Source organism: Dryobates pubescens, chromosome 5, assembly GCF_014839835.1.
Source record: "Dryobates pubescens isolate bDryPub1 chromosome 5, bDryPub1.pri, whole genome shotgun sequence".
NCBI classification, from domain to species: domain Eukaryota; kingdom Metazoa; phylum Chordata; class Aves; order Piciformes; family Picidae; genus Dryobates; species Dryobates pubescens.
In genome coordinates, this window is record NC_071616.1 from 2,405,353 (window position 1) to 2,426,563 (window position 21,211).

Consider the following 21,211-nt stretch of genomic DNA (forward strand, 5'->3'; position numbering starts at 1 on the left):
GCTGGAACCTCCTGGGCTGCAGTTTATATCCATTGCCCCTTGGCCTATCCCAGGGTGCAGCTGAGCAGAGCCTGTCCCTGTCCCCTCCCTCCTGACCCCCAGCCCTCAGCTATTGATAGACATTGATCAGATCCCTCTCAGCCTTCTCCCCTGCAGACTGAACAGCCCCAGGGCTCTCAGCCTCTCCTCCCCAGGCAGTGCTGCAGTCCCTTCAGCATCCTTGGAGCCCTCCCTTGGACTCTCTCCAGCAGATCCCTGTCCCAGAAGGTCAAGATGAGGTGGGCACATGGCGTAGGAGTCTTACTTATTCCCTCCTTGGAGGAGCATGAGAGGCAGAAGTGGGGTTCTGGGGGAAAAGCTGCTGCCCTCCAGTTCCTGAAGGGGATATCTGTAAATATTCACTGATTTACCTGGCATTCACAGCCCCTCCTGGCAGCATGGCCCCATCCTGGAGCCTGCCCTGCAAACAAACACAGATAGGAGGCTGAGCTCAGCTCTGTGGGTGAAGCTTTCTATCTGGGCTGATTTTCACAGCTCTCATCCTCCTTATCCTCATCCTCCATATCCTCATCCCATTCTGCTGAGAATTAGTGCTGCTCCAGGAGCTTCCTCACTTCCCAGTGCCCTGAGGTTTCTGCTCTTTAGTGCTGCTCCAGGAGCTTCCTCACTTCCCAGAGCCCTGAGGTTTCTGTTCTTTAGTGCTGCTCCAGGAGCTTCATCACTTCCCAGAGCCCTGAGGTTTCTTTCTCTAGTGGTGCTCCAGGAGCTTCCTCACTTCCCAGAGCCCTGAGGTTTCTGTTCTTTAGTGCTGCTCCAGGAGCTTCCTCACTTCCCAGAGCCCTGAGGTTTCTGTTCTTTAGTGCTGCTCCAGGAGCTTCATCACTTCCCAGAGCCCTGAGGTTTCTTTCTCTAGTGGTGCTCCAGGAGCTTCCTCACTTCCCAGAGCCCTGAGGTTTCTGTTCTTTAGTGCTGCTCCAGGAGCTTCCTCACTTCCCAGATCCCTGAGGTTTCTTTCTCTAGTGGTGCTCCAGGAGCTTCATCACTTCCCAGAGCCCTGAGGTTTCTGTTCTTTAGTGCTGCTCCAGGAGCTTCCTCACTTCCCAGAGCCCTGAGGTTTCTGTTCTTTAGTGCTGCTCCAGGAGCTTCCTCACTTCCCAGAGCTCTGAGATTTCTGTTCTTTAGTGCTGCTCCAGGAGCTTCCTCACTTCCCAGAGCCCTGAGGTTTCTTTCTCTAGTGGTGCTCCAGGAGCTTCATCACTTCCCAGAGCCCTGAGGTTTCTGTTCTTTAGTGCTGCTCCAGGAGCTTCCTCACTTCCCAGAGCCCTGAGGTTTCTGTTCTTTAGTGCTGCTCCAGGAGCTTCCTCACTTCCCAGAGCCCTGAGGTTTCTGTTCTTTAGTGCTGCTCCAGGAGCTTCCTCACTTCCCAGAGCCCTGAGGTTTCTGTTCTTTAGTGCTTCTCCAGCAGCTTCCTCACTTCCCAGAGCCCTGAGGTTTCTGTTCTTTAGTGATGCTCCAGCAGCTTCCTCACTTCCCAGAGCCCTGAGGTTTCTTTCTCCAGTGCTGCTCCAGGAGCTTCCTCACCTCCCAGAGCCCTGAGGTTTCTGTTCTCTAGGGATGCTCCAGCAGCTTCATCACTTCCAGGAGCCCTGAGGTTTCTTTCTCCAGTGCTGCTCCAGGAGCTTCCTCACCTCCCAGAGCCCTGAGGTTTCTGTTCTTTAGTGCTGCTCCAGCAGCTTCATCACTTCCAGGAGCCCTGAGGTTTCTTTCTCCAGTGGTGCTCCAGGAGCTTCCTCACCTCCCAGAGCCCTGAGGTTTCTGTTCTTTAGTGATGCTCCAGCAGCTTCATCACTTCCCAGAGCCCTGAGGTTTCTTTCTCCAGTGGTGCTCCAAGAGCTTCCTCACTTCCAAGAGCCTTGAGGTTTCTGTTCTCTCTTCAGGAGTGTCTTACCAGAGCTGCTGTTGTTTCTGTCTATTGTCTGACACTTCCCACCAAAATCCTGCCTCCACTTTGCTTCTAACTTCATCCAAACAGAATGATTTGGCCAAGAAGCTCCCACAGCAGTTGGCTGCCTCTGGCTGCCTTTGGGCTTCATTTTCCTTTTAGAGTTCATCTGAGCCAGTGCAGCTGCTTCCAAGAGTGGAACTGAAGCTACACTTTGAGTTTCTCCAAAAGGAAAACCATGGTTTCATCCTGATGATGTCTTTTTATCCTAACTTCTGGAGCACTGTGCTGTGGCTCCTGTGGAGCTGGGCCTTGGGGTGGGAAGGTGCCTCATGGCCTCACCTTGCACCAAGGCAGGTTTAGGTTGGATGTTAGAAGAAGCTTCTTCACTGAAAGGGTTCCCAAACCAATGGGACAGGCTGACCCAGGGAGGAGGTTGAATCCTCACCCCTGAAGGTGTTGGAGAGAGGCAGAGATGTGGTGCTGAGGACCAGCCTGGGGAGAGTTAGAGAAAGGTTGGACTGGATGATCTTAAAGGGCTTTTCCAACCCCAATCTTTAATGGGTTTGTGATTAACTCTGCTTGTAGCCCTGCCCAGGGTAGAGCTGTAGCCTGGGGGGAGTTAGAGAAAGGTTGGACTGGATGATCTTAAAGGGCTTTTCCAACCCCAATCTTTAATGGGTTTGTGATTAACTCTGCTTGTAGCCCTGCCCAGGGTAGAGCTGTAGCCTGGGGGGAGTTAGAGAAAGGTTGGACTGGATGATCTTAAAGGGCCTCCTCAGTCAGAGCAGCTCTGCTTCATGGCTGTTCTCTGCAAAGCTGCCTCAGAACAAGCCCCAGACAGCAAGGCTCAGAAGAAACAGCTTGGATTTGCACACCTAAACACTGCAGATTTCTGGGCATGGCTCCAGCCACAGCTTCTTGCAGTGGCCCTTTGGAGACAGGAGATGGTCCAGACCCAGACAAAGTAGGAGCACATGGATGTAGCTAGGGGCAGAGGAAAAGCTCTATGTGGGGAAGCAGCAGAAGGCTGGGAGAGGAAATGTGGATGTGGCATAAGCTTCAAGTTCTGAAGACTGGGGAGAGAGTTGGATTGAGTGAGGTCTTCAGGCTGGATGACCAAGATACAAAGGGGCTGCATGATCCAGGGCATCCGAGAGGCTGAGGCCAGCAGGAGCTTCATAGCATCACAGAATGGTCTGGGTTGGAAGGGACCTCCAGAGCTCACCCAGCCCAACCTCCCTGCAGCCAGCAGGGACATCCCCAACCACATCAGGCTGCCCAGGGCCTCATCCAGCTTCACCTTGAGTATCTCCAGGGAAGGAGCCTCAACCACCTCCCTGGGCAGCCTGTGCCAGTGTTCCACCACCCTCATGGTGAAGAACTTCTTCCTCACATCCAATCTCAATCTGCTCTGCTCTGGTTTGAAGCCATTGCCCCTGCTCCTGTCCCTGCAGGCCTTTGCAAACAGTCTCTCTGCAGCCTTCTTGCAGCCCCCTTCAGGTCCTGGCAGGCTGCTCTTAGGTCTCCCCAGAGCCTTCTCCTCTCCAGGCTGAACACCCCCAGCTCCCTCAGCCTCTCCTCACAGCAGAGCTGCTCCAACCCCCTGAGCATTCCCATGGCCTCCTCTGGAGCCTCTCCATCAGCTCCAGGTCCTTGCTGTGCTGAGGGCTCCAGCCCTGCCCCCAGCACTGCAGGTGAGGTCTCCCCAGAGCAGAGCAGAGTGGCAGAATCACCTCTCTGGCTCTCTGGCAATGCTGCTTTGGATGCAGCCCAGGCTGCCCTTGGCCTTCTGTGCTGCAGTCTCACACTGCCTGCTCCTGGCCAGCTTCTCATCCCTCAGCACCCCCAAGTCCTTCTCCTCAGGGCTGCTTCCTATCCCCTCCTCCCCCAGTCTGTGTTGACAGTGAGGTGCAGAGCCCTGCCCTTGCTCTTGTTGAACCTCATGAGGTTCTCCTGGGCACCCCCTCCCCAGCTTGGCCAGGTCCCTCTGGATGCCATCCTGTCCCTCTGCTGTATCCACAGCACCACTCAGCTTGGTGGCATCTGCAAGCTGCAAAAATATTCAACACTGCTAAGATTAGAACTCAGCTTTAGGCATCTCAAAAGTGTTGCTGTGCTCCTGGTGGCTCTTGGTGCCAAATGTCCTGCTGGGCAGTAGCAGTGCCTTGGCTCTCTGGGCTTCTTGTGGCCCAGGCATCTGTGTGACCTTCCAACAAGGCTCTTCAGACACTGGAAGAGGAGAAGAAAAGGCAGAAGGGTTCCCTTGGGGGTAATGGGGTCCAGGACAGAGAGCTGTCTGTGAGTCTTCTCCAGCCAAAATCCCAGGAAGCAAGAAGCATGTTGGAAAGAAGAGGAAAGGCTCTTGCTGAACATCCTCCTGCATCCAGTTTGCTCTCAGTGTTGGGTGGAATCCTGGTGCTGGGCAGTCCAGGGCCACCCCAGGCTTGGACAGCAACACTGTGCTGGGTTAGGAACTGGCTGGAGGCTGAGCCCAGAGAGTGGTGGTGAATGGTGCCACAGCCAGCTGGCAGCCAGGCACCAGTGGTGTGCCCCAGGGATCAGTACTGGGCCCCAGCCTGTTCAATATCTTGATTGATGATCTGGAGGAGGGGATGGAGTCAGTCATCAGCAAATGTGCAGCTGACAGCGAGCTGGGAGCAGATGTTGGTCAGTTAAAGGGCAGAAGGGCTCTGCAGAGGGACCTTGCCAGGCTGCACAGATGGGCAGAGGCCAACAGGATGGCATTCAACAAGTCCAAGTGCCAGGGGCTGCACTTTGGCCACAGCAACCCCAGGCAGAGCTACAGGCTGGGGTCAGAGTGGCTGAGAGCTGCCAAACAGAGAGGGACCTGGGGGTGCTGATTGACAGCTGCCTGAACATGAGCCTGCAGTGTGCCCAGGGGGCCAAGAAGGCCAAGGGCATCCTGGCCTGCAGCAGGAACAGTGTGGCCAGCAGGAGCAGGGAGGTCATTGTGCCCTGTGCTCAGCACTGCTCAGGCCACACCTTGAGTCCTGTGTCCAGTTCTGGGCTCCTCAGGTTAGGAAAGAGGTTGAGCTGCTGGAAGGTGTCAGAGAAGGGCAACAAAGCTGGGGAGGGGTCTGGAGCACAGCCCTGGGAGGAGAGGCTGAGGGAGCTGGGGTTGCTTAGCCTGGAGAAGAGGAGGCTCAGGGGAGACCTCATTGCTCTCTCCAACTCCCTGAAGGGAGGTTGTAGCCAGGTGGGGGTTGGTCTCTTCTCCCAGGCAAGCAGCAGCAAAACAAGAGGACACAGTCTCAGGCTGTGCCAGGGGAGGTTTAGGCTGGAGGTTAGGAGGAAGTTTTACACAGAGAGAGTGATTGCCCACTGGAATGGGCTGCCTGGGGAGGTGGTGGAGTCGCCGTCGCTGGGGATGTTCAGGATGAGGCTTGACAGAGTGCTTGGTGCCATGGGTTAGTTGATTAGGTGGTGTTGGATGATGGGTTGGACTTGATGATCTTGAAGGTCTCTTCCAACCTGGTTTATTCTATTCCATTCTATTCCATTCTATTCTATTCTATTCCATTCCATTCCATTCTGTTCTATTCCATTCTGTTCTAGGGCAGGGGGAAGCTCTGCAGCAGGGTGATGGAGCAAGGGAGGCTGTAGAGGCTGGGGGCAGCAGCCTGCTGTTGCCAGGGTGGCTGTCAATGATTCTGTCCTCTTAACTGGCAAGTCCTCCATTTGCTTCTGCTGCTGCTTGCTTCACTCAGTGATTCTTTTGCCCTCTGCCAGCAGAGGCTGATGCCAGCCTGCTGCCCAGCCCCAGTGACTGTGAGCTGGTGGCTTTGATAGCCAAAAAGCCCCCAAACCCCAGTTTCTTTCTGGACCACTCCTAAAGCCTTGCACTTGGAGGGCCACCAGCAGTTCCCAGCCTGTGCAGTGTGCAGCCAGAATGGCAATGAGGTCCAGCTGTGCTTCCAAGAGCAGGTTTGGCAAGGCCTGGGTGGTTCTCCTCCCTCCTCTGGACCTTTCTTCACTGCACAAAGCTGGGGAAGAGCAGAACGCTCTTGTTAAAGAACCTGCCCCAACCTTTGGCCCAGGGGTTAGGCTTAACCCCTTCTGTGCCCATTGAGGTTCAGCCCACTTTGGGTGGTCTCTGGCTTCACTCTCAGCTTTCCCCCACTCCTGCTTGCCAGTTTCCATGTGAAAATGTAGCTCACATAACTGCCCCCCACCCTGAGATGTCCCATGCTTGTCCCATGCTTGCCACAGCATCTCATCCAGACAGTCTCTCCAGCTCTTCTCCATGAGAAACTGGGAAGCATGAGCTCCCACAGGAGCATGTGCTGGGAGGTGGTATTTGGGCTTGTCTGACTGCCCTAACATTAAGGGTAAGAGTAGTCCAGGGACAACTCTCTGCTGCAGTGCTTGGATGAGGGTCAGGGTCAAGGGTCAGGGCTGGGTGGGCCACCAGATGAGAGCCAGAGGCTCTCTGCCTGCCCAAAGGGAAGGAGGGAGAGAGACTGCTGGGCTGGGCAAGAAACTGAGCCAGCTGGGATGGAGAGAAGAACAGCCCAATGGAACAGGGACAAAGAGACACAAACCAACGTGGAACCCAGCCCCTGATGGCAATGGTGGCACCACTGGCACCACTGGTGCTGGGGAGGCACTGGGGGAGTCCCAGACTGGACTCAGAGACAGATGGGAGCTGGGAGCTGGATTCTGGAGCTGGAGGTAGGAAGGTGTGGATTGAGATCAAAGGCAGAACAGAGTCCCCCAGGGGCAGCAGGCAGTGAGGAAGAGACCTGAGCCTGGTGCTCCCTCAGCTGCCTCCTGAAGAAGCCATCCCTGGATGCAGTCCCTTGCTGGGCAGTTGAGGGTCACCTGTCCTGCCTGCTCCTCCCCACAGCTGCCCCCTCTGCCACCCTGCACCCCAGGCTGGGGCACAAGCTGTGGCACTGCCCTCGGTCTGCAGAGGAGCAAGGCTCAGGCAGAGCCTTTCTGCAGCCCAGCCCTTGGCAGGAGCTCTCCCCATGGGCTTCTGCCTGCTAGAGGCAGCCCCTGTCTGTGCCCAGCTGCCCTGAGCTTCAGCAAGTGCTCAGTGGGCAGAGCCTGAGCTGGGAAATGCCAGCACTGGGCAGCATCACTTCTGGTCTAGCTCGAACCAGGTGGGCAGAGCCTCTCTGGCTGGTGCCAGCAACCAGGACTCCATAGTGCAGGGGCAGGAAGAGGGAGCTCAACTGATGATAAAATGGCTCTGCCCTCCCTCCTGCTGTCCCTCTGCTGTGCCCATGATGCCAGGTTGCAGCTCAACCTTGATAGGAGCCAGGGGAAGGCACCTCTGGAGGCAGCTGAAGTTCAGCACTGCGTTGCTGCCTCTGCCTCGGAGGAGCTGCTTTTGCAGGGCAAACAGACAGAGGAATGCAAAGAGAGACAGACAGACAGACTCCCCCCACCAGAGTGGGCACTGCCCAGGCAGGCACTGCCACACAGGGTGGGCTGAATGCCTCTGCAGCCGTGCCACAGGCAGACAGCAGAGCAGGGCTCAGCTTCCCTTGGGCAGCTTTGGCCTCCTCACCAGCCTCCCCCACTATGTAGGTGGCTGCTGGCTACCTGCTGTCCCACCTGGTGGTGCTGCCTTGCCTGGGATGTGGTTAAGCATGGGAAGAGATAAAAAGGCCTCAGGTTCCACCAGGAGAGGTTTCAGTGAAGAAACTTCTTTACTAAAAGGGTTGTCAAGCCCTGGAAGAGGTTCCCCAGGGAGGTGGGGGAATCCCCAACCCTGGAGGTGGCTGAATCCCCATCCCTGGAGGCTGTTGAATCCCCATCCCTGGAGGTGGCTGAATCCCCATCCCTGGAGGTGGTTGAATCCCCATCCCTGGAGGTGGCTGAATCCCCATCCCTGGAGGCTGTTGAATCCCCATCCCTGGAGGCTGTTGAATCCCCATCCCTGGAGGTGGCTGAATCCCCATCCCTGGAGGCTGTTGAATCCCCATCCCTGGAGGCTGTTGAATCCCCATCCCTGGAGGTGGTTGAATCCCCATCCCTGGAGGCTGTTGAATCCCCATCCCTGGAGGCTGTTGAATCCCCATCCCTGGAGGTGGTTGAATCCCCATCCCTGGAGGCTGTTGAATCCCCATCCCTGGAGGCTGTTGAATCCCCATCCCTGGAGGCTGTTGAATCCCCATCCCTGGAGGTGGCTGAATCCCCATCCCTGGAGGCTGTTGAATCTCCATCCCTGGAGGTGGTTGAATCCCCATCCCTGGAGGCTGTTGAATCCCCATCCCTGGAGGCTGTTGAATCCCCATCCCTGGAGGTGGTTGAATCCCCATCCCTGGAGGCTGTTGAATCCCCATCCCTGGAGGCTGTTGAATCCCCATCCCTGGATGTGGTTGAATCCCCATCCCTGGAGGCTGTTGAATCCCCATCCCTGGAGGCTGTTGAATCCCCATCCCTGGAGGTGGTTGAATCCCCATCCCTGGAGGCTGTTGAATCCCCATCCCTGGAGGTGACTGAATCCCCATCCCTGGAGGCTGTTGAATCCCCATCCCTGGAGGCTGTTGAATCCCCATCCCTGGAGGTGGCTGAATCCCCATCCCTGGAGGTGGCTGAATCCCCATCCCTGGAGGCTGTTGAATCCCCATCCCTGGAGGCTGTTGAATCCCCATCCCTGGAGGTGGCTGAATCCCCATCCCTGGAGGTGGCTGAATCCCCATCCCTGGAGGCTGTTGAATCCCCATCCCTGGAGGTGGCTGAATCCCCATCCCTGGAGGCTGTTGAATCCCCATCCCTGGAGGCTGTTGAATCCCCATCCCTGGAGGTGGTTGAATCCCCATCCCTGGAGGCTGTTGAATCCCCATCCCTGGAGGCTGTTGAATCCCCATCCCTGGAGGTGGCTGAATCCCCATCCCTGGAGGTGGCTGAATCCCCATCCCTGGAGGTGGCTGAATCCCCATCCCTGGAGTTGGCTGAATCCCCATCCCTGGAGGTGTTTCAGAGGGGCAGAGATGTGGTGCTGAGGGCCATGGTTGAGCACCAGCCTTGGTAGAGTTAGAGAATGGTTGGCCTGGATGATCTCAAAGGTCTTTCCTGACCCAAATGACTCTGTGATTGAGGCCCCAGAAGGTTGCACTGCTGCTTCCTGCCCTCCTCTCACTCTAAAGGAGGGGATGCCCTGCTGCCCAGCACCCAGCTTTGGGGGGAACATATAGGTCTAGTTCATGTTGTGGGGCATTGGAGGAGACAACAACTTGCAGTGAAGCACCTCCTTTCCTCTTGCATTGCTGAGGCAAAGGTTCTTTTCAGGTCCTGCTGGTGGCCAAAGTGCATGGCTGAGGTTCAGGTGCAGGTGTCTGTGGTGGGTTGAAATTGCTCCCCCCCTGCCCCCACCATTGAATCTGCCAGAGCAGCTCAGCTGGGAGCAAAGGGAAGCTGACTTTAGAAGCAAGACTGCACTCTGCAATGGAATGCAGTGAGCAGGGACAGAACAGACACAAGATTTACAGGTATTTGCAATTAATAACCAGCACAAGGACCCCCTGGCCAAGGACCAAGGGAAGCTACTGGCTCCCCCCTTGCTGGCTCCCCGCTGCTTGCCTCCCCCTTACTCCCTTGGACAAAGGGAGAAGAGACAGAAGCAGAGAAGTTAGACTTAGCCAAAACAATGCAGCCAGGGCCAAGCAGAAGGAAGTTAGCAGCTCCCAGAGTGAAGAAGGGGAGGGGAGGTTCAGAGAGGAGAGGTTTGGAGAGGTTCGGAGAGGAGAGGTTCAGAGAGGAGAGGTTCAGAGAGGTTCAGAGAGGAGAGGTTCAGAGAGGTTCAGAGAGGAGAGGAGAGGTTCAGAGAGGAGAGGTTCAGAGAGGTTCAGAGAGGAGAGGTTCAGAGAGGAGAGGTTCAGAGAGGTTCGGAGAGGAGAGGAGAGGAGAGGAGAGGAGAGGTTCGGAGAGGTTCAGAGAGGAGAGGAGAGGTTCAGAGAGGAGAGGAGAAGTTCAGAGAGGAGAGGTTCAGAGAGGAGAGGAGAGGAGAGGTTCAGAGAGGAGAGGAGAGGTTCAGAGAGGAGAGGTTCAGAGAGGAGAGGTTCAGAGAGGAGAGGTTCGGAGAGGAGAGGTTCGGAGAGGAGAGGAGAGGTTCGGAGAGGTTCGGAGAGGAGAGGAGAGGTTCGGAGAGGAGAGGAGAGGAGAGGTTCGGAGAGGTTCGGAGAGGTGAGGAGAGGTGAGGAGAGGAGAGGAGAGGAGAGGAGAGGAGAGGAGAGGAGAGGAGAGGAGAGGAGAGGAGAGGAGAGGAGAGGAGAGGAGAGGAGAGGAGAGGAGAGGAGAGGAGAGGAGAGGAGAGGAGAGGAGAGGAGAGGAGAGGAGTGAATTGTTTGGAGAACTCAATCTTCTATGATTCTATCCAGGGGAATGTGCTGCCCAGGGAGGTGGTGGAGTCCCCATCCCTGGAGGTGTTTAGGAAGAGCCTGGCTGAGGCACTTGGTGCCATGGTTCAGCTGATCAGATGGTGCTGGGTGATAGGTTGGACTGGATGACCTCAAAGGTCTTTTCCACCCTGGTCAGTTCTGTGACTGATGCTGGGAAGGCAGGTGGGTGGGTGGGGTAGATGGTCCCCCAGATGCCAGTCAGCTCAGCTGGCAGCAGGACAGGGTCCCATGTTGGGTCAGTGCATCAAGGGGAGGGTTCTGCAGTGCCTCTCTGTGGAGGAAGTCTTCAGCAAGCAGCATGAGGGCCTCCTGCTTCTGCCTTTCACTTACCCATGGTCCTGTGGCCCCTTTTTGGACTTGACCCCCAGGGAAAAGCCTCTCTGCAGGTTGGAGGCTGTGGCTGAGCTGACCCCAGTCAATACTTCGTCCTGTACCTGAGATGCTGATTTTGTTTCCCCCAGCATCTTGTTCAGCACCGAGCTTGGTCTTCAGAGCTCACTTAGGTCTCAGTGTACAGGAGGTTTCCTGAGGCACACCACTGACAGCAGCCCTGGAGGGCCAGACTCATGCTGTTAAAAGAAGCCCTGAAGCAGTGCAGATCTAGCAAGCCAACAAGGGCTGTGAAGTCAGTCAGGGTATGGCTGGGCAGGGCACAGCAGTTCCCACAGAAGGACACTCAAGGAAAGCAATAAAGCTTGGCTAGCTCAACCAGGGAGGGGTGGTGTCCACCCAGCAGAAGGCATCCTGAGGCCCAGGGAGGCCCTGGGCAGCCTCATCTAGGTGAGGATGTCCCTGCTGACTGCAGGGAGGTTGGACTGCATGACCTTTGGAGGTCTGTGGAGGTCCAGGACCTCTGGACCAGTCCTTGAGTCTATAATTCGGTGGGTTCTAGCATCCTCTGGTTCTGGGACTCTGGGATTCTATGGTTCCATAGTTCTAGAATTCCATGGTGCTAGAGTTCCATGGTGCTAGAACTCCATGGTTCTAGAATTCCAAGGTTCCATGGTGCTAGAATCCCATGGTTCTAGAATTCCTTGGTTCCATGGTGCTAGAATTCCATGGTTCTAGAATTCCAAGGTTCCATGGTGCTAGAACTCCATGATTCTAGAATTCCATGGTTCCATGGTGCTAGAATCCCATGGTTCCATGGTGCTAGTATTCCATGGTTCTAGAATTCCCTGGTTCCAGAATCCCATGGTTCCATGGTTCTAGAATCCCATGGTTCTAGAATTCCATGTTTCTAGCATTCCTTGGTTCCATGGTGCTAGTATTCCATGGTTCCATGGTTCCAGAATTCCATGGTTCCATGGTTCTAGAATTCCATGTTTCCAGAATTCCATGGCTCCATGGTGCTAGAATCCCATGGTTCTAGAATCCCATGGTGCCATGGTTCCAGAATTCCTTGGTTCCATGATTCTAAAATCCCATGGTTGTAGTATTCCATGGTTCCATGGTTCTTGAATTCCATGGTTCTAGAATTCCATGGTTCCATGGTGCTAGAATCCCATGGTTCCATGGTGCTAGTATTCCATGGTTCTAGAATTCCATGGTTCCAGAATCCCATGGTTCCATGGTTCTAGAATTCCATGTTTCTAGCATTCCTTGGTTCCATGGTGCTAGTATTCCATGGTTCCATGATTCTAGAATCCCATGGTTCTAGTATTCCATGGTTCCATGGTTCTAGAATTCCATGGTTCCAGAATCCCATGGTTCCATGGTTCTAGAATTCCATGTTTCTAGCATTCCTTGGTTCCATGGTGGTAGTATTCCATGGTTCCATGATTCTAGAATCCCATGGTTCCAGAAGTCCATGGTTCCATGGTTCTTGAATTCCATGGTTCTAGAATCCCATGGTTCCATGGTGCTAGAATCCCATGGTTCCATGGTGCTAGAATTCCATGGTTCCAGAATTCCATGGTTCTAGAATTCCATGTGCCTAGCTTTCCATGGTTCCATGGTGCTAGTATTTAGCCAGACATGGCGACGACGGAGGTTCTTGGAATCAATACGGCTGACCGATATGATCGGGTATTGATCCTTTATTGTTCCAGTATTGCAGGCCTATGGCTCAGGCCTATGGTGAAAGCATGGTGCAGTAAAGCATGGAAGGAGAGGAGACAGGACAGGCAGGAAAAGAAGTGCATAGCAAGGGAACTGCTACAATTTATATAACCTTGGTGTGCCTTGTTGGCATGGACTCATTGGTCCCCTGTGAGTGACCACACATCACACTACTGTAGATTATTGGTCCAGCTATGGATGACACAGGAGGTTTGTTGATGCAGCTGCATGTCCTGTTGTCCCCAGATAACTCACTATGTTTCTAGCTACCAGCGTCTTGTTTTAGTTACAGTGCTGCAGGCACAGCACTGTTTTGGCATGCTGCTAGCTGGCTCTGCCCTTGTGCTGGGCATGGCCTACCACCATGTCAGGCTCTTAGGCCTGAACTGCCAGATTGCTCACACCGCTCATAACTGGTGTTCCCACACTAGTATTCCATGGTTCCATGGTGCTAGAATCCCATGGTTCTAGAATCCCATGGCTCCAGAAGTCCATGGCTCCAGAATTCCCTGTTTCTAGAAGTCCATGGTTCCACGGTGCTAGAATCCCATGGATCTAGAATCCCATGGTTCCATGGTTCTAAAATTCCATGGTTCCAGAATTCCTTGGTTCCATGATTCTAGAATCCCATGGTTCTAGAATTCCATGGTTCCATGGTGCTAGAATCCCATGGTTCTAGCATTCCATGGTTCCATGGTTCCAGAATCCCATGGTTCCAGAATCCCATGGTTCCATGGTTCTAGAATTCCACATTTCTAGAATTCCATGGTTCCATGGTTCTAGAATTCCATGGTTATGTGGTTCTAGAATACATGGTTCTAGAATTCCTTGGTTCCGTGGTGCTAGAATCCCATGGTTCCATGGTGCTTAGTATTCCATGGTTCTAGAATTCCATGGCTCCATGGTGCTAGAATCCCATGGTTCCGTGGTTCTAAAATTCAGTGGTTCCAAAATTCCATGGTTCTAGAATTCCTTGGTTCCATGATTCTAGAATCCCATGGTTCTAGCATTCCATGGTTCCATGGTGCTAGAATCCCATGGTTCCAGAATCCCATGGTTCTAGCATTCCATGGTTCCATGGTTCTAGATTCCCATGATTCTAGAATCCCATGGTTCCAGAAGTCCATGGTTCCATGGTTCTAGAATTCCAAGTTTCTAGAATTCCATGGTTCCATGGTGCTAGAACCCCATGGTTCTAGAACCCCACGGTTCTAAAATTCCATGGTTCCAGGATTACTTGGTTCCATGGTTCTAGAATTCCTTGGTTCCATGGTGCTAGAATCCCATGGTTCCATGGTGCTAGTATTCCATGGTTCTAGAATCCCATGGTTCCATGGTGCTAGAATCCCATGGTTCTAGAATTCCATGGTTCCATGGTGCTAGAATCCCATGGTTCCATGGTGCTAGTATTCCATGGTGCTATAATCCCATGGTTCCATGGTGCTAGTATTCTATGGTTCTGGAATTCCATGGTTCCATGGTGCTAGAATCCCATGGTTCTAGAATCCTATGGTTCCATGGTTCTAGAATCCCATGGTTCCATGGTTCTGGAATTCCATGGTTCCATGGTGCTAGAATCCCATGGTTATAGAATTCCATGGTTCCATGGTCTAGTATTCCATGGTTCTAGAATTCCATGGTTCCATGGTGCTAGAATTCCATGGTTCTATGGTGCTAGAATCTCATGGTTATAGAATTCCATGGTTCCATGGTGCTAGTATTCCATGGTTCTAGAATTCCATGGTTCTAGAATTCCATGGTTCCATGGTGCTAGAATCTCATGGTTATAGAATTCCATGGTTCCATGGTGCTATAATCCCATGGTTCCATGGTCTAGTATTCCATGGTGCTATAATCCCATGGTTCCATGGTGCTAGTATTCCATGGTTCTAGAATTCCATGGTTCCATGGTGCTATAATCCCATGGTTCCATGGTGCTAGTATTCCATGGTTCTAGAATTCCCTGGTTCCATGGTTCTAGAATCCCATGGATCCATGGTGCTAGTATTCCATGGTTCTAGAATTCCCTGGTTCCAGAATCCCCTGGTTCCATGGTTCTAGAATTCCCTGGTCCCATGATTCCATGGATTTATGACTCCATGGTTCTATGATTCTGTGGGTTTAGGATGCTATAATTCCCTGGTTCTGTGATCCCTGAGCCCTGCCCCTGCCAGCTCTGGGGCAGCTTCCCAGATGGATCTCTGCTGGGGAGCTGCTGCCCCACAGGTGCAGGGGCTCCATGGTGTGCCCCATCCTTACACCGCCTCTGTGGGGTATGTGCCCAGGGAGAGGACTTCCTTCCTCAGTGCTGGAGCTCTGAGAGGAGTTAGGGGGCTGAGGACCATCAGGGAATGTGAGAAGGAGATGAAGCCTTGGAGTCACTGCCTGCTGCGAGAGGAGCCCGAGGGGCAGCCAGAGCTCACCTTGTGGAGAGCTCTCTGTCCTCTCACCCCCTGGCTGGATGTGGTGACTCAGGAGGCTGCAGGCAATGGCAGCAAGCTCCTGCCTGGCACAACAGGGGGCAGGAACTGCAGCAACTGCCCAACTTTCCCAGCTGCCAAAGGGAAGCAGAGAGTGACAGGGAGGATGGATCAGCCCGACTGGAGGAGCTGCTGAGGCTCAGTTGGCCTACAGCCCAAATCAAAAGCTCTTCAGTAAAGGTTACAAGATCCTAGAATCATAGAAGGGACCTCCAGAGCTCACCCAGCCCAACCTCCCTGCAGCCAGCAGGGACCTCCCCAACCACATCAGGCTGCCCAGGGCCTCATCCAGCCTCACCTTGAATACCTCTGGGGAAGGAGCCTCAACCACCTCCCTGGGCAGCCTGTGCCAGTGTTCCATGGCCACTGCCATGGGTGCCTTGCTTCTGAAGGAAGCAGGAGGTCTGACAGACAAGCCAGACCCATGTCTGTAGGCAGTCTGCTGCCTCCCAGGGTGGTGATGTGAGGAGGAAGCTTCCTTCCCTAGTGCAGCCCTCAGCCCACTCTCCACTGCTGAGCTTTCAGCTAGGTGGTGATGAAGGAGCAACAAGAAGTCCAAAGTAATGAAGAGAGAGTGGCTGGAAACTGCCCAGCAGGGAAAGCTCTGGGGGGGTTGGTCTGCAGCTGGCTGTTCCACCACCCTCAGAGTAAAGAACTTCTTCCTCACATCCAATCTCAATCTGCTCTGCTCTGGTTTGAAGCCATTGCCCCTGCTCCTGTCCCTGCAGCCCTTTGCCAACAGTCTCTCTGCAGCCTTCTTGCAGCCCCCTTCAGGTCCTGGCAGGCTGCTCTGAAGATGAGCCAGAGTGTGCCCAGGTGGCCAAGAAGGCCAGCAGCAGCCTGGATCAGCAATGGTGTGGCCAGCAAGGGTAGGGCAGGGATCGTCCCACTCCTCTCAGCAGAGGTGAGGTCACACCTCAAATACAGCTCAAGGACACTGAGGTGCTGGAGAGTGTCCAGAGCAGGGCAATGAAGCTGGGGAAGGGTCTGGAGCACAGGGCTGAGGGAGCTGGGGGGGTGTTTAGTGTGGAGAAGAGGAGGCTGAGGGAGACCTCACTGCTCTCTGCAGCTCCCTGAGAGGAGGCTGCATGGGGGTGGGGGCTGGGCTCTGCTCCCCAGTATCAGGTGATGGAACAAGAAGAAGAAACCTGTGGCCTTGGCACTGTGGGCCATGGTTTGGTGGCCATGGGGGTGTTGGGTTGATGGTTGCACTGGGGGATCTCAGAGGGTTTTCCAACTGAAACAGTTCCATGCTTCTAGCAAAGCCAAGCTCCTCAGGCAGCCATCACCAGGGCAAGGCAGGGGAGGATTGCTTTAGGAAGAGGATCTAAAGGATCACATCCAGAGCTAGAAGAAAGCTGAAAGTGCTTTCAAGCCCTGCCCTGATCCTTGCCTGCCTCAGCCACCTTCCCTGGCAGGCAAGCACTGGAGATGCATCAGTTCAGAGGTGCTAGGGTGGCTCTTGGTTCCCAAGCCCTGTTTAAGTGGAGAAACAAGGTAGGACAGAGCAGACCCTGTCCCTGGAGGGGTTCAAGAAACGTGTGGGCATGGCACACTGGGACATGGCCTAGTGGCCACCAGTGGGGCTGGGCTGAGGGCTGGACTGGATGATTCACCTGAGAGGTCTTTCCCAACTGAAACCATTCTCTGATTCCCTGTCACCCATCATGATTCCCCAGAGGAGAAAGGAGACATCTTCAGGTGCACAAGCAGCTCTGGCTGCCACTGAGGAGCCTCAGGCATGGGGTGGGGAGAGAGCCAGCTCACTAGGAACCCCCTGGCTTCAGCAGAGAGATGCTCAGCTCTAGAACAGTTGGGGTGACAAGGGGTCACCTTCCACGCTCAGTAGTGAGGAGGCCATGGCACACACCTCAGCAGGTCCATTTCCTCCTGCTGGAGGCCATGGCAGGAGGTTCTCTTGCCCTCTCTCTCTTCCCACGTGATGTCCTGGTGGATGGGAGCTCAGCCTCAGCTACAGCAGGTTGTGAGAAGCTTTGTTTTGTTGTGACCTTTTGTTCCCTTCAACATGTACAAGTCAGCTTTTCTTCCCCTGCTGTTGAAATGAAGGTGCCAGAGGAGGAAAGGCTTGGGGCATAAACTGTGCCTTTTATGCTCCAGCCACAGCTTCTGTGTGGAGGCTTCAGAAGTGATTCCTTTCTGTGAGAGCCAGGTCTGTGAGTGGCCTTCAAAGAACATGAAAGAGAAGCAAGCAGCAGGTGTTGGACTGGGAGAGAAGAGGCTGAGCTCTCCCCCAGGTAGCTGTGGTGCCCTAGGGAGACCTCACCTGGAATATTGCATCCAGCTCTGGGCTCCCCAGCTCAGGAGGGACAGGGATCTGCTGCAGAGAGCCCAAGGGAGGCTCCAAGGATGCTGAAGGGACTGCAGCACTGCCTGGGGAGGAGAGGCTGAGAGCCCTGGGGCTGTTCAGTCTGCAGAGGAGAAGGCTGAGAGGGATCTGATCAATGTCTATCAATAGCTGAGGGCTGGGGGTCAGGAGGGAGGGGACAGGGACAGGCTCTGCTCAGCTGCACCCTGGGATAGGCCAAGGGGCAATGGATATAAACTCCAGCACAGGAGGTTCCAGCTCAGCATGAGGAGGAACTTCTGCCCTGTGAGGCTCCCAGAGCCCTGGAGCAGGCTGCCCAGAGAGGTTGTGGAGTCTCCTTCTCTGGAGCCTTCCCAGCCCTGTCTGGATGTGTTCCTGTGTGCCCTGTGCTGGGTTCTCTGCTCCTGCTCTGTCAGGGGGTTGGACCTGAAGATCCCTGGAGGTCCTTTCCAACCCCTGACATCCTGTGAGCCTGTGAATGCAGCTCACCAGGCAGCACAGGGATCCCTGCCCTCAAAAGCAGACGTTTCTACTGGGTTAGGAAAAACAAACCAAACCAAAAGATCTGGTTCAGATAAAGAGTGAGAGGAGCAGCAGCCACACACCTCCCCCAGGCTGCTGTGCTGTGACCTTCTCAGCAGCACTGGAGTGAACATTTCTCGTGCTGTTTGTCCCCAACACCACCCTCTGATGTCCCTGCTGACTGCAGGGGGGTTTGGTTTAGGAAGAGCAGCTTCTGCCTCTCCAACCTGATCTCCTTCCATGCCCAGTGACTGCCTGGTGGATGTGGGGCAGGCTGTGGATGTGGTCTGCCTGGACCTCAGCAAGGCCTTTGACACCATCCCCCACAGCAAACTCCTGGCCAAGCTGTCAGCCCCTGGCTGGGACAGCAGCTCTCTGAGCTGGGTGAGGAACTGGCTGGAGGCTGAGCCCAGAGAGTGGTGGTGAATGGTGCCACAGCCAGCTGGCAGCCAGGCACCAGTGGTGTGCCCCAGGGGTCAGTGCTGGGCCCCAGCCTGTTCAATATCTTGATTGATGATCTGGAGGAGGGGATGGAGTCCAGCATCAGTAAATGTGCAGCTGACAGCAAGCTGGGGGCAGGAGTTGAGCTGTTAGAGGGTAGGAGAGCTCTGCAGAGGGACCTTGCCAGGCTGGGCAGATGGGCAGAGGCCAATGGCAGGAGATTGAACACATCCAAGTGCCAAGTTCTGCACATTGGCCACAGCAACCCCAGGCAGAGCTACAGGCTGGGGGCAGAGTGGCTGAGAGCAGCCAGGCAGAGAAGGACCTGGGGGTGCTGGTTGATGGTAGGCTGAACATGAGCCTGCAGTGTGCCCAGGTGGCCAAGAAGGCCAAGGGCATCCTGGCCTGCATCAGGAGCAGTGTGGCCAGCAGGAGCAGGGAGGTCATTGTGCCCTGTGCTCAGCACTGGTTAGGCCACACCTTGAGTCCTGTGTCCAGTTCTGGGCTCCTCAGGTTAGGAAAGAGGTTGAGCTGCTGGAAGGTGTCCAGAGAAGGGCAAGAAAGCTGGGGAGGGGTCTGGAGCACAGCCCTGGGAGGAGAGGCTGAGGGAGCTGGGGTTGCTTAGCCTGCAGAAGAGGAGGCTCAGGGGAGACCTTCTTGCTCTCTGCAACTCCCTGCAGGGAGGTTGTAGCCAGGTGGGGGTTGGTCTCTTCTCCCAGGCAGCCAGCACCAGAACAAGAGGACACAGTCTCAAGCTGTGCCAGGAGAGGTTCAGGCTGGAGGGGAGGAGAAAGTTCTTCCCAGCAAGAGAGATTGGCCCTTGGGATGTGCTGCCCAGGGAGGTGGTGGAGTCCTCATCCCTGGAGGTGTTCAGGAAGAGCCTGGATGAGGCACTTGGTGCCATGGCTGAGTTGATCATATGGTGCTGGGGGAGAGGTTGGACTGGATGATCTCTGAAGTCTTTTCCAACCTATTCTATTCTATTCTATTCTATTCTATTCTATTCTATTCTATTCTATTCTATTCTATTCTATTCTATTCTATTCTATTCTAGATGAGCCTGGATGTGACAGTGCTGGGGGAAAGCTCCCAGAGGGCACATCACTAGCTGGTGGAGTTGTTTCCCAGAAAGACTTCTCTTGGATGGAGAGCATTTAAAAATAGGCTGATATGGAATGTTTGGGGGTTGTTTTTTAAAGGGAAAAGATCAGGCAGTTGGAATGACCTTGGCTTGGTCAGGAGAGGGTGGCCAGGTAGCACACTGCTGCCACTGCAGGCAGGAGGTGGCCAGGAGAAGACATCCCACCTCAGTGCCTGTCCCTGAGGATACCTGTGGCCCATTACAGCAGCTCAAAGCTGGGTTTGCTCACAGCTACTGAGCCTTAGGGAGGAACAAGCAGAAGCAAATCATGGAAGCATAGAATCACAGAATAGTCAGGGGGGGAAGGCAGCTCAAGGCTCAGCCAGTCCCAGCCCCCTGCCATGGGCAGGGACACCTCACACCACAGCAGCTTGCTCACAGCCACCTCCAGCCTGGCTGCAAACACCTCCAGGCAGGAGGCTGCCACCACCTCCCTGGGCAACCTGTGCCAGGCTCTCACCACCCTCCTGGGCAGCAACTTCTTCCTCACAGCCAATCTCAATCTCCCCACTTCTAGTTCTGCTCCATCCCCCCCAGTCCTATCCCTCCCTGACACCCTCCAAAGTCCCTCCCCAGCTTTCCTGGAGCCCCCTGCAGATCCTGGAAGGCCACAATGAGGTCTCCTGGGAGCCTTCTCCTCTCCAGCCTGCACAACCCCAACTCTCTCAGGCTGTCTCCAGAGCAGAGCAGCTCCAGCCCTCTGCTTCTCATCCTGGCCCTGCTCTGGACACCTTCCAGCCCCTCCAGAGCCTTCCTGGCACAGAGGCTCCAGAGCTGGCCCCAGAGCTGCAGCTGTGGTCTCAGCAGAGTGGAGCAGAGGGGCAGAATCCCCTCCCTGCCCTGCTGGCCACACTTCTCTTGCTGCAGCCCAGGCTCTGCTTGGCTCTCTGGGCTGCAGGTGCTGACTGCTGGCTCCTGCTGAGCTTCTCCTCCCCCAGCACCCCCAGGTCCTTGTCTTCAGGGCTGCTCTCCAGCCAGTCCCTGCCCAACCTATATCAGTGCCTGGGATTGCCCTGACCCATTCTGGTGGAGGTCTCTTGGCCCCCACAGCTCCTTTAGCTCTTCCTAAACAGCCCCAACTCTCTCAGTCTGCTGTCTTCACACCAAGCATGCTGCTGGGGACAGTCCTCTGAGGTCTGGGTTTGGGATGCCTCTGTCCTCAGAGACCTCTCCTGTGGCCAGCACCCCGGGATGTAGCACTCCATGAGGTTCAGTCCCACTGTGGGTGTTGAGAAGGTGAAGGAAGGTCTTGCTGGGGTGCTTGTGTCATTTCCACCAGGCTCCCAGAAGAGGAGCATGAGGAGCTGACAGAGCTTGTCCCAACCTCCCTTTCCATGGCTGTCCTGGCATCCATGGGCTGTGATCAACTTCCCTGCTACAGCAGCCATCTCCTCCTTGGATGCAGCTTGGCCAGGCACCCATGCAACACCTAAACTGAGCTCCAGCACCCTCCAAGCCAAAGACAGCAAAGAAAGCAGCCCTAAGGAAAAGGTCTTGGGGGTGCTGAGGGATGAGAAGCTGGCCAGGAGCAGGCAGGGTGAGACTGCAGCTCAGAAGGCCAAGGGCAGCCTGGGCTGCATCCAAAGCAGCATTGCCAGAGAGCCAGAGAGGTGATTCTGCCACTCTGCTCTGCTCTGGGGAGACCTCACCTGCAGTGCTGGGGGCAGGGCTGGAGCCCTCAGCACAGCAAGGACCTGGAGCTGATGGAGAGGCTCCAGAGGAGGCCATGGGAATGCTCAGGGGGTTGGAGCAGCTCTGCTGTGAGGCCAGGCTGAGGGAGCTGGGGGTGTTCAGCCTGGAGAGGAGAAGGCTCTGGGGAGACCTAAGAGCAGCCTGCCAGGACCTGAAGGGGGCTACAGGAAGGCTGCAGAGAGACTGTTTGCCTGCAGGGACAGGAGCAGGGGCAATGGCTTCAAACTAGAG

At 55.0% G+C, this 21,211-nt stretch overlaps 1 protein-coding gene across 1 annotated transcript in view; it reads left to right on the forward strand.

Moving 5' to 3' along the window:
- The window catches only part of ALX4 (ALX homeobox 4), a 54,237-nt gene that overhangs the window by 17,404 nt on the left and 15,622 nt on the right, over positions 1–21,211 (forward strand). The window lies entirely within an intron of this gene.